Source organism: Schistocerca gregaria, chromosome 3, assembly GCF_023897955.1.
Source record: "Schistocerca gregaria isolate iqSchGreg1 chromosome 3, iqSchGreg1.2, whole genome shotgun sequence".
In the NCBI taxonomy this organism is placed as follows: Eukaryota; Metazoa; Arthropoda; class Insecta; order Orthoptera; family Acrididae; genus Schistocerca; species Schistocerca gregaria.
In genome coordinates, this window is record NC_064922.1 from 948,780,950 (window position 1) to 948,792,782 (window position 11,833).

The 11,833-nt window shown below is 47.1% G+C and overlaps 14 non-coding genes across 14 annotated transcripts; 10 read left to right on the forward strand and 4 right to left on the reverse strand.

Moving 5' to 3' along the window:
* Positions 1 to 140: 140 nt before the first annotated feature.
* On the reverse strand, positions 141 to 212 carry Trnap-ugg (transfer RNA proline (anticodon UGG)). The gene has a single exon. It is a non-coding gene; the product is annotated as a tRNA-Pro (tRNA).
* A 555-nt stretch (positions 213 to 767) lies between these two features.
* Positions 768 to 839, forward strand: Trnaq-cug (transfer RNA glutamine (anticodon CUG)). The gene has a single exon. It is a non-coding gene; the product is annotated as a tRNA-Gln (tRNA).
* A 1,125-nt stretch (positions 840 to 1,964) lies between these two features.
* On the forward strand, positions 1,965 to 2,036 carry Trnaq-cug (transfer RNA glutamine (anticodon CUG)). The gene has a single exon. It is a non-coding gene; the product is annotated as a tRNA-Gln (tRNA).
* Positions 2,037 to 3,161: 1,125 nt separating this feature from the next.
* On the forward strand, positions 3,162 to 3,233 carry Trnaq-uug (transfer RNA glutamine (anticodon UUG)). The gene has a single exon. It is a non-coding gene; the product is annotated as a tRNA-Gln (tRNA).
* A 498-nt stretch (positions 3,234 to 3,731) lies between these two features.
* Trnap-ugg (transfer RNA proline (anticodon UGG)) lies at positions 3,732 to 3,803 on the reverse strand. Its single transcript has one exon. It is a non-coding gene; the product is annotated as a tRNA-Pro (tRNA).
* Positions 3,804 to 4,358: 555 nt separating this feature from the next.
* On the forward strand, positions 4,359 to 4,430 carry Trnaq-uug (transfer RNA glutamine (anticodon UUG)). Its single transcript has one exon. It is a non-coding gene; the product is annotated as a tRNA-Gln (tRNA).
* A 1,125-nt stretch (positions 4,431 to 5,555) lies between these two features.
* Positions 5,556 to 5,627, forward strand: Trnaq-uug (transfer RNA glutamine (anticodon UUG)). The gene has a single exon. It is a non-coding gene; the product is annotated as a tRNA-Gln (tRNA).
* A 498-nt stretch (positions 5,628 to 6,125) lies between these two features.
* On the reverse strand, positions 6,126 to 6,197 carry Trnap-ugg (transfer RNA proline (anticodon UGG)). The gene has a single exon. It is a non-coding gene; the product is annotated as a tRNA-Pro (tRNA).
* Positions 6,198 to 6,752: 555 nt separating this feature from the next.
* Trnaq-cug (transfer RNA glutamine (anticodon CUG)) lies at positions 6,753 to 6,824 on the forward strand. Its single transcript has one exon. It is a non-coding gene; the product is annotated as a tRNA-Gln (tRNA).
* Positions 6,825 to 7,322: 498 nt separating this feature from the next.
* Trnap-ugg (transfer RNA proline (anticodon UGG)) lies at positions 7,323 to 7,394 on the reverse strand. The gene has a single exon. It is a non-coding gene; the product is annotated as a tRNA-Pro (tRNA).
* Positions 7,395 to 7,949: 555 nt separating this feature from the next.
* Positions 7,950 to 8,021, forward strand: Trnaq-uug (transfer RNA glutamine (anticodon UUG)). The gene has a single exon. It is a non-coding gene; the product is annotated as a tRNA-Gln (tRNA).
* A 1,125-nt stretch (positions 8,022 to 9,146) lies between these two features.
* On the forward strand, positions 9,147 to 9,218 carry Trnaq-cug (transfer RNA glutamine (anticodon CUG)). The gene has a single exon. It is a non-coding gene; the product is annotated as a tRNA-Gln (tRNA).
* A 1,125-nt stretch (positions 9,219 to 10,343) lies between these two features.
* On the forward strand, positions 10,344 to 10,415 carry Trnaq-uug (transfer RNA glutamine (anticodon UUG)). Its single transcript has one exon. It is a non-coding gene; the product is annotated as a tRNA-Gln (tRNA).
* Positions 10,416 to 11,540: 1,125 nt separating this feature from the next.
* Positions 11,541 to 11,612, forward strand: Trnaq-uug (transfer RNA glutamine (anticodon UUG)). The gene has a single exon. It is a non-coding gene; the product is annotated as a tRNA-Gln (tRNA).
* The last annotated feature ends 221 nt before the right edge of the window (positions 11,613 to 11,833 follow it).

Below are 11,833 nucleotides of genomic sequence, written 5' to 3' on the forward strand. Positions count from 1 at the left end.
TTCGTAGATTGCTTTCCACAAGACGCACTTGCCAGTATCATTGGCCGGTGGCCCGACATGCAGTTTGCCCCGTTGCATGGCTTACTTTCAGAGACTCGCTAGTTTATCGTAGTGCTTGGTTGTCGCGAAAGTGAAAAGTAGGGCCTGTCCGGCATTTGAATCCGGGACCTCCTGCACCCAAAGCAGGAATCATACCCCTAGACCAACAGGCCGCAAAAGTAAGCAGCTGTGCACCCCGCCACCTACTGAGATCTTGCCGCACTTGCTACTGAAGCATCCAATCTGGACCATATTCTCAAAGAGGTTTCTTAATCCGACACCTACAACATGAGCTGTGCTGAGGATCAATGTAGTTGAAGGCTGAAAGAGCTGCTTGAGTTGTGAGACAGTATGTCGATCGTGTGAAGTGCAAATGTAATCGTGTCAAGCACCATCCGCCCACTACGTAGCGTTGTGTGACAGCACGTACTTTTCGACAGTACTCTGTGTCCATAGCTGTTTTCAGAGACAGGCTGCTTCCAGCACAAAGCATCCACCATACGAAAGTGGCTGTTCCGCGATTTTGATTACCTGACCCTTCGACATCACTTCATGTACGAATACTGGCAAGAATTCTCGCTACATTCGAAGTTGTTCCCTCCACTTTCAACCTACTTGGTTGCTTCATTTGCCACGCAAACACTTCCTGAGGACGCTACATGTAATAAATCGCAGCTTACCGGTTTAATGACATGATGCTGCTCAGTTTACGTCCGCTAGAGGCACACGGTTCCATGGTGTAATGGTTAGCACTCTGGACTCTGAATCCAGCGATCCGAGTTCGAGTCTTGGTGGAACCTGATTCAGTGTTTTGCGATCGTTTCTAGAAACGTGTACGAGCTGGCAGTTGGAATTGTATATGCAAAATTTTAGCTAGGATCATGTAATGCAAATTGTTAATAGCAGTCCACACGTGAATGGGGAAGGCTCCAAATGCTTATGCTTTTGCTACTAGGATTAATAACGGAACGTAAGGGGTTCAACTGCGAGAAGACGACCTCAGCTGCTTCTCCCAGCATCTCTCCGTTTTGGGTGCTGCATGCACATGCATTTAACAAACGTGCATGCGATGTACTAGTTCCTGGGAAACGAATAGAATCGTTGTACGTGTCAGTCTTTAGGTATAGATATAAGTAATCGAAGACGGCTTAATCCTGCTTCGTAGATTGCTTTCCACAAGACGCACTTGCCAGTATCATTGGCCGGTGGCCCGACATGCAGTTTGCCCCGTTGCATGGCTTACTTTTAGAGGCTCGCTAGTTTATCGTAGTGCTTGGTTGTCGCGAAAGTGAAAAGTAGTGCCTGTCCGGCATTTGAATCCGGGACCTCCTGCACCCAAAGCAGGAATCATACCCCTAGAAAAACAGGCGGCAAAAGTAAGCAGCTGTGCACCCCGCCACCTACTGAGATCTTGCCGCACTTGCTATTGAAGCATCCAATCTGGACCATATTCTCAAAGAGGTTTCTTAATCCGACACCTACAACATGAGCTGTGCTGAGGACCAATGTAGTTGAAGGCTGAAAGAGCTGCTTGAGTTGTGAGACAGTATGTCGATCGTGTGAAGTGCAAATGTAATAGTGTCAAGCACCATCCGCCCACTACGTAGCGTTGTGTGACAGCACGTACTTTTCGACAGTACTCTGTGTCCATAGCTGTTTTCGTAGCTAGGCTGCTTCCAGCACAAAGCATCCACCATACGAAAGTGGCTGTTCCGCGATTTTGATTACCTGACCCTTCGACATCACTTCATGTACGAATACTGGCAAGAATTCTCGCTACATTCGAAGTTGTTCCCTCCACTTTCAACCTACTTGGTTGCTTCATTTGCCACGCAAACACTTCCTGAGGACGCTACATGTAATAAATCGCAGCTTACCGGTTTAATGACATGATGCTGCTCAGTTTAAGTCCGCTAGAGGCACTCGGTTCCATGGTGTAATGGTTAGCACTCTGGACTCTGAATCCAGCGATCCGAGTTCGAGTCTCGGTGGAACCTGATTCAGTGTTTTGCGATCGTTTCTAGAAACGTGTACGAGCTGGCAGTTGGAATTGTATATGCAAAATTTTAGCTAGGATCATGTAATGCAAATTGTTAATAGCAGTCCACACGTGAATGGGGAACGCTCCAAATGCTTATGCTTTTGCTACTAGGATTAATAACGGAACGTAAGGGGTTCAACTGCGAGAAGACGACCTCAGCTGCTTCTCCCAGCATCTCTCCGTTTTGGGTGCTCCATGCACATGCATTTAACAAACGTGCATGCGATGTACTAGTTCCTGGGAAACGAATAGAATCGTTGTACGTGTCAGTCTTTAGGTATAGATATAAGTAATCGAAGACGGCTTAATCCTGCTTCGTAGATTGCTTTCCACAAGACGCACTTGCCAGTATCATTGGCCGGTGGCCCGACATGCAGTTTGCCCCGTTGCATGGCTTACTTTCAGAGACTCGCTAGTTTATCGTAGTGCTTGGTTGTCGCGAAAGTGAAAAGTAGGGACTGTCCGGCATTTGAATCCGGGACCTCCTGCACCCAAAGCTGGAATCATACCCCTAGACCAACAGTCCGCAAACGTAAGCAGCTGTGCACCCCGCCACCTACTGAGATCTTGCCGCCCTTGCTATTGAAGCATCCAATCTGGACCATATTCTCAAAGAGGTTTCTTAATCCGACACCTACAACATGAGCTGTGCTGAGGACCAATGTAGTTGAAGGCTGAAAGAGCTGCTTGAGTTGTGAGACAGTATGTCGATCGTGTGAAGTGCAAATGTAATAGTGTCAAGCACCATCCGCCCACTACGTAGCGTTGTGTGACAGCACGTACTTTTCGACAGTACTCTGTGTCCATAGCTGTTTTCATAGCTAGGCTGCTTCCAGCACAAAGCATCCACCATACGAAAGTGGCTGTTCCGCGATTTTGATTACCTGACCCTTCGACATCACTTCATGTACGAATACCGGCAAGAATTCTCGCTAAATTCGAAGTTGTTCCCTCGACTTTCAACCTACTTGGTTGCTTCATTTGCCACGCAAACACTTCCTGAGGACGCTACATGTAATAAATCGCAGCTTACCGGTTTAATGACATGATGCTGCTCAGTTTACGTCCGCTAGAGGCACACGGTTCCATGGTGTAATGGTTAGCACTCTGGACTTTGAATCCAGCGAACCGAGTTCGAGTCTCGGTGGAACCTGATTCAGTGTTTTGCGATCGTTTCTAGAAACGTGTACGAGCTGGCAGTTGGAATTGTATATGCAAAATTTTAGCTAGGATCATGTAATGCAAATTGTTAATAGCAGTCCACACGTGAATGGGGAACGCTCCAAATGTTTATGCTTTTGCTACTAGGATTAATAACGGAACGTAAGGGGTTCAACTGCGAGAAGACGACCTCAGCTGCTTCTCCCAGCATCTCTCCGTTTTGGGTGCTGCATGCGCATGCATTTAACAAACGTGCATGCGATGTACTAGTTCCTGGGAAACGAATAGAATCGTTGTACGTGTCAGTCTTTAGGTATAGATATAAGTAATCGAAGACGGCTTAATCCTGCTTCGTAGATTGCTTTCCACAAGACGCACTTGCCAGTATCATTGGCTGGTGGCCCGACATGCAGTTTGCCCCGTTGCATGGCTTACTTTCAGAGACTCGCTAGTTTATCGTAGTGCTTGGTTGTCGCGAAAGTGAAAAGTAGGGCCTGTCCGGTATTTGAATCCGGGACCACCTGCACCCAAAGCAGGAATCATACCCCTAGACCAACAGGCCGCAAAAGTAAGCAGCTGTGCACCCCGCCACCTACTGAGATCTTGCCGCACTTGCTATTGAAGCATCCAATCTGGACCATATTCTCAAAGAGGTTTCTTAATCCGACACCTACAACATGAGCTGTGCTGAGGACCAATGTAGTTGAAGGCTGAAAGAGCTGCTTGAGTTGTGAGACAGTATGTCGATCGTGTGAAGTGCAAATGTAATCGTGTCAAGCACCATCAGCCCACTACGTAGCGTTGTGTGACAGCACGTACTTTTCGACAGTACTCTGTGTCCATAGCTGTTTTCATAGCTAGGCTGCTTCCAGCACAAAGCATCCACCATACGAAAGTGGCTGTTCCGCGATTTTGATTACCTGACCCTTCGACATCACTTAATGTACGAATACTGGCAAGAATTCTCGCTACATTCGAAGTTGTTCCCTCCACTTTCAACCTACTTGGTTGCTTCATTTGCCACGCAAACACTTCCTGAGGACGCTACATGTAATAAATCGCAGCTTACCGGTTTAATGACGTGACGATGCTCACATTAAGACCGCTAGAGGCACTCGGTTCCATGGTGTAATGGTTAGCACTCTGGACTTTGAATCCAGCGATCCGAGTTCGATTCTCGGTGGAACCTGGTTCAGTGTTTTGCGATCGTTTCTAGAAACGTGTACGAGCTGGCAGTTGGAATTGTATATGCAAAATTTTAGCTAGGATCATGTAATGCAAATTGTTAATAGCAGTCCACACGTGAATGGGGAACGCTCCAAATGCTTATGCTTTTGCTACTAGGATTAATAACGGAACGTAAGGGGTTCAACTGCGAGAAGACGACCTCAGCTGCTTCTCCCAGCATCTCTCCGTTTTGGGTGCTGCATGCACATGCATTTAACAAACGTGCATGCGATGTACTAGTTCCTGGGAAACGAATAGAATCGTTGTACGTGTCAGTCTTTAGGTATAGATATAAGTAATCGAAGACGGCTTAATCCTGCTTCGCAGATTGCTTTCCACAAGACGCACTTGCCAGTATCATTGGCCGGTGGCCCGACATGCAGTTTGGCCCGTTGCATGGCTTACTTTCAGAGGCTCGCTAGTTTATCGTAGTGCTTGGTTGTCGCGAAAGTGAAAAGTAGGGCCTGTCCGGCATTTGAATCCGGGACCTCCTGCACCCAAAGCAGGAATCATACCCCTAGAAAAACAGGCGGCAAAAGTAAGCAGCTGTGCACCCCGCCACCTACTGAGATCTTGCCGCACTTGCTATTGAAGCATCCAATCTGGACCATATTCTCAAAGAGGTTTCTTAATCCGACACAAACAACATGAGCTGTGCTGAGGACCAATGTAGTTGAAGGCTGAAAGAGCTGCTTGAGTTGTGAGACAGTATGTCGATCGTGTGAAGTGCAAATGTAATCGTGTCCAGCACCATCAGCCCACTACGTAGCGTTGTGTGACAGCACGTACTTTTCGACAGTACTCTGTGTCCATAGCTGTTTTCATAGCTAGGCTGCTTCCAGCACAAAGCATCCACCATACGAAAGTGGCTGTTCCGCGATTTTGATTACCTGACCCTTCGACATCACTTCATGTACGAATACTGGCAAGAATTCTCGCTACATTCGAAGTTGTTCCCTCCACTTTCAACCTACTTGGTTGCTTCATTTGCCACGCAAACACTTCCTGAGGACGCTACATGTAATAAATCGCAACTTACCGGTTTAATGACATGATGCTGCTCAGTTTAAGTCCGCTAGAGGCACACGGTTCCATGGTGTAATGGTTAGCACTCTGGACTTTGAATCCAGCGATCCGAGTTCGAGTCTCGGTGGAACCTGATTCAGTGTTTTGCGATCGTTTCTAGAAACGTGTACGAGCTGGCAGTTGGAATTGTATATGCAAAATTTTAGCTAGGATCATGTAATGCAAATTGTTAATAGCAGTCCACACGTGAATGGGGAACGCTCCAAATGCTTATGCTTTTGCTACTAGGATTAATAACGGAACGTAAGGGGTTCAACTGCGAGAAGACGACCTCAGCTGCTTCTCCCAGCATCTCTCCGTTTTGGGTGCTGCATGCACATGCATTTAACAAACGTGCATGCGATGTACTAGTTCCTGGGAAACGAATAGAATCGTTGTACGTGTCAGTCTTTAGGTATAGATATAAGTAATCGAAGACGGCTTAATCCTGCTTCGTAGATTGCTTTCCACAAGACGCACTTGCCAGTATCATTGGCCGGAGGCCCGACATGCAGTTTGCCCCGTTGCATGGCTTACTTTCAGAGACTCGCTAGTTTATCGTAGTGCTTGGTTGTCGCGAAAGTGAAAAGTAGGGCCTGTCCGGCATTTGAATCCGGGACCTCCTGCACCCAAAGCAGGAATCATACCCCTAGACCAACAGGCCGCAAAAGTAAGCAGCTGTGCACCCCGCCACCTACTGAGATCTTGCCGCACTTGCTATTGAAGCATCCAATCTGGACCATATTCTCAAAGAGGTTTCTTAATCCGACACCTACAGCATGAGCTGTGCTGAGGACCAATGTAGTTGAAGGCTGAAAGAGCTGCTTGAGTTGTGAGACAGTATGTCGATCGTGTGAAGTGCAAATGTAATCGTGTCAAGCACCATCAGCCCACTACGTAGCGTTGTGTGACAGCACGTACTTTTCGACAGTACTCTGTGTCCATAGCTGTTTTCATAGCTAGGCTGCTTCCAGCACAAAGCATCCACCATACGAAAGTGGCTGTTCCGCGATTTTGATTACCTGACCCTTCGACATCACTTCATGTACGAATACTGGCAAGAATTCTCGCTACATTCGAAGTTGTTCCCTCCACTTCCAACCTACTTGGTTGCTTCATTTGCCACGCAAACACTTCCTGAGGACGCTACATGTAGTAAATCGCAGCTTACCGGTTTAATGACATGATGCTGCTCAGTTTAAGTCCGCTAGAGGCACACGGTTCCATGGTGTAATGGTTAGCACTCTGGACTCTGAATCCAGCGATCCGAGTTCGAGTCTCGGTGGAACCTGATTCAGTGTTTTGCGATCGTTTCTAGAAACGTGTACGAGCTGGCAGTTGGAATTGTATATGCAAAATTTTAGCTAGGATCATGTAATGCAAATTGTTAATAGCAGTCCACACGTGAATGGGGAACGCTCCAAATGCTTATGCTTTTGCTACTAGGATTAATAACGGAACGTAAGGGGTTCAACTGCGAGAAGACGACCTCAGCTGCTTCTCCCAGCATCTCTCCGTTTTGGGTGCTGCATGCACATGCATTTAACAAACGTGCATGCGATGTACTAGTTCCTGGGAAACGAATAGAATCGTTGTACGTGTCAGTCTTTAGGTATAGATATAAGTAATCGAAGACGGCTTAATCCTGCTTCGTAGATTGCTTTCCACAAGACGCACTTGCCAGTATCATTGGCCGGTGGCCCGACATGCAGTTTGCCCCGTTGCATGGCTTACTTTCAGAGGCTCGCTAGTTTATCGTAGTGCTTGGTTGTCGCGAAAGTGAAAAGTAGGGCCTGTCCGGCATTTGAATCCGGGACCTCCTGCACCCAAAGCAGGAATCATACCCCTAGACCAACAGGCCGCAAAAGTAAGCAGCTGTGCACCCCGCCACCTACTGAGATCTTGCCGCACTTGCTATTGAAGCATCCAATCTGGACCATATTCTCAAAGAGGTTTCTTAATCCGACACCTACAACATGAGCTGTGCTGAGGACCAATGTAGTTGAAGGCTGAAAGAGCTGCTTGAGTTGTGAGACAGTATGTCGATCGTGTGAAGTGCAAATGTAATAGTGTCAAGCACCATCCGCCCACTACCTAGCGTTGTGTGACAGCACGTACTTTTCGACAGTACTCTGTGTCCATAGCTGTTTTCATAGCTAGGCTGCCTCCAGCACAAAGCATATACCATACGAAAGTGGCTGCTCCGCGATTTTGATTACCTGACCCTTCGACATCACTTCATGTACGAATACTGGCAAGAATTCTCGCTACATTCGAAGTTGTTCCCTCCACTTTCAACCTACTTGGTTGCTTCATTTGCCACGCAAACACTTCCTGAGGACGCTACATGTAATAAATCGCAGCTTACCGGTTTAATGACATGATGCTGCTCAGTTTACGTCCGCTAGAGGCACACGGTTCCACGGTGTAATGGTTAGCACTCTGGACTTTGAATCCAGCGATCCGAGTTCGAGTCTCGGTGGAACCTGATTCAGTGTTTTGCGATCGTTTCTAGAAACGTGTACGAGCTGGCAGTTGGAATTGTATATGCAAAATTTTAGCTAGGATCATGTAATGCAAATTGTTAATAGCAGTCCACACGTGAATGGGGAAGGCTCCAAATGCTTATGCTTTTGCTACTAGGATTAATAACGGAACGTAAGGGGTTCAACTGCGAGAAGACGACCTCAGCTGCTTCTCCCAGCATCTCTCCGTTTTGGGTGCTGCATGCACATGCATTTAACAAACGTGTATGCGATGTACTAGTTCCTGGGAAACGAATAGAATCGTTGTACGTGTCAGTCTTTAGGTATAGATATAAGTAATCGAAGACGGCTTAATCCTGCTTCGTAGATTGCTTTCCACAAGACGCACTTGCCAGTATCATTGGCCGGAGGCCCGACATGCATTTTGCCCCGTTGCATGGCTTACTTTCAGAGACTCGCTAGTTTATCGTAGTGCTTGGTTGTCGCGAAAGTGAAAAGTAGGGCCTGTCCGGCATTTGAACCCGGGACCTCCTGCACCCAAAGCAGGAATCATACCCCTAGAAAAACAGGCCGCAAAAGTAAGCAGCTGTGCACCCCGCCACCTACTGAGATCTTGCCGCACTTGCTATTGAAGCATCCAATCTGGACCATATTCTCAAAGAGGTTTCTTAATCCGACACCTACAACATGAGCTGTGCTGAGGACCAATGTAGTTGACGTCTGAAAGAGCTGCTTGAGTTGTGAGACAGTATGTCGATCGTGTGAAGTGCAAATGTAATCGTGTCAAGCACCATCCGCCCACTACGTAGCGTTGTGTGTCAGCACGTACTTTTCGACAGTACTCTGTGTCCATAGCTGTTTTCATAGCTAGGCTGCTTCCAGCACAAAGCATCCACCATACGAAAGTGGCTGTACCGCGATTTTGATTACCTGACCCTTCGACATCACTTCATGTACGAATACTGGCAAGAATTCTCGCTACATTCGAAGTTGTTCCCTCCACTTTCAACCTACTTGGTTGCTTCATTTGCCACGCAAACACTTCCTGAGGACGCCACATGTAATAAATCGCAGCTTACCGGTTTAATGACATGATGCTGCTCAGTTTAAGTCCGCTAGAGGCACACGGTGCCATGGTGTAATGGTTAGCACTCTGGACTCTGAATCCAGCGATCCGAGTTCGAGTCTCGGTGGAACCTGATTCAGTGTTTTGCGATCGTTTCTAGAAACGTGTACGAGCTGGCAGTTGGAATTGTATATGCAAAATTTTAGCTAGGATCATGTAATGCAAATTGTTAATAGCAGTCCACACGTGAATGGGGAACGCTCCAAATGCTTATGCTTTTGCTACTAGGATTAATAACGGAACGTAAGGGGTTCAACTGCGAGAAGACGACCTCAGCTGCTTCTCCCAGCATCTCTCCGTTTTGGGTGCTGCATGCACATGCATTTAACAAACGTGCATGCGATGTACTAGTTCCTGGGAAACGAATAGAATCGTTGTACGTGTCAGTCTTTAGGTATAGATATAAGTAATCGAAGACGGCTTAATCCTGCTTCGTAGATTGCTTTCCACAAGACGCACTTGCCAGTATCATTGGCCGGTGGCCCGACATGCAGTTTGCCCCGTTGCATGGCTTACTTTCAGAGACTCGCTAGTTTATCGTAGTGCTTGGTTGTCGCGAAAGTGAAAAGTAGGGCCTGTCCGGCATTTGAATCCGGGACCTCCTGCACCCAAAGCAGGAATCATACCCCTAGAAAAACAGGCGGCAAAAGTAAGCAGCTGTGCACCCCGCCACCTACTGAGATCTTGCCGCACTTGCTATTGAAGCATCCAATCTGGACCATATTCTCAAAGAGGTTTCTTAATCCGACACCTACAACATGAGCTGTGCTGAGGACCAATGTAGTTGAAGGCTGAAAGAGCTGCTTGAGTTGTGAGACAGTATGTCGATCGTGTGAAGTGCAAATGTAATCGTGTCAAGCACCATCAGCCCACTACGTAGCGTTGTGTGACAGCACGTACTTTTCGACAGTACTCTGTGTCCATAGCTGTTTTCATAGCTAGGCTGCTTCCAGCACAAAGCATCCACCATACGAAAGTGGCTGTTCCGCGATTTTGATTACCTGACCCTTCGACATCACTTCATGTACGAATACTGGCAAGAATTCTCGCTACATTCGAAGTTGTTCCCTCCACTTTCAACCTACTTGGTTGCTTCATTTGCCACGCAAACACTTCCTGAGGACGCTACATGTAATAAATCGCAGCTTACCGGTTTAATGACATGATGCTGCTCAGTTTAAGTCCACAAGAGGCACACGGTTCCATGGTGTAATGGTTAGCACTCCGGACTTTGAATCCAGCGATCCGAGTTCGAGTCTCGGTGGAACCTGATTCAGTGTTTTGCGATCGTTTCAAGAAACGTTTACGAGCTGGCAGTTGGAATTGTATATGCAAAATTTTAGCTAGGATCATGTAATGCAAATTGTTAATAGCAGTCCACACGTGAATGGGGAACGCTCCAAATGCTTATGCTTTTGCTACTAGGATTAATAACGGAACGTAAGGGGTTCAACTGCGAGAAGACGACCTCAGCTGCTTCTCCCAGCATCTCTCCGTTTTGGGTGCTGCATGCACATGCATTTAACAAACGTGCATGCGATGTACTAGTTCCTGGGAAACGAATAGAATCGTTGTACGTGTCAGTCTTTAGGTATAGATATAAGTAATCGAAGACGGCTTAATCCTGCTTCGTAGATTGCTTTCCACAAGACGCACTTGCCAGTATCATTGGCCGGTGGCCCGACATGCAGTTTGCCCCGTTGCATGGCTTACTTTCAGAGACTCGCTAGTTTATCGTAGTGCTTGGTTGTCGCGAAAGTGAAAAGTAGGGCCTGTCCGGCATTTGAATCCGGGACCTCCTGCACCCAAAGCAGGAATCATACCCCTAGACCAACAGTCCGCAAACGTAAGCAGCTGTGCACCCCGCCACCTACTGAGATCTTGCCGCACTTGCTATTGAAGCATCCAATCTGGCCCATATTCTCAAAGAGGTTTCTTAATCCGACACCTACAACATGAGCTGTGCTGAGGACCAATGTAGTTGAAGGCTGAAAGAGCTGCTTGAGTTGTGAGACAGTATGTCGATCGTGTGAAGTGCAAATGTAATAGTGTCAAGCACCATCCGCCCACTACGTAGCGTTGTGTGACAGCACGTACTTTTCGACAGTACTCTGTGTCCATAGCTGTTTTCATAGCTAGGCTGCTTCTAGCACAAAGCATCCACCATACGAAAGTGGCTGTTCCGCGATTTTGATTACCTGACCCTTCGACATCACTTCATGTACGAATACTGGCAAGAATTCTCGCTACATTCGAAGTTATTCCCTCCACTTTCAACCTACTTGGTTGCTTCATTTGCCATGCAAACACTTCCTGAGGACGCTACATGTAATAAATCGCAGCTTACCGGTTTAATGACATGACGATGCTCACATTAAGACCGCTAGAGGCACTCGGTTCCATGGTGTAATGGTTAGAACTCTGGACTTTGAATCCAGCGATCCGAGATCGAGTCTCGGTGGAACCTGGTTCAGTGTTTTGCGATCGTTTCTAGAAACGTGTACGAGCTGGCAGTTGGAATTGTATATGCAAAATTTTAGCTAGGATCATGTAATGCAAATTGTTAATAGCAGTCCACACGTGAATGGGGAACGCTCCAAATGCTTATGCTTTTGCTACTAGGATTAATAACGGAACGTAAGGGGTTCAACTGCGAGAAGACGACCTCAGCTGCTTCTCCCAGCATCT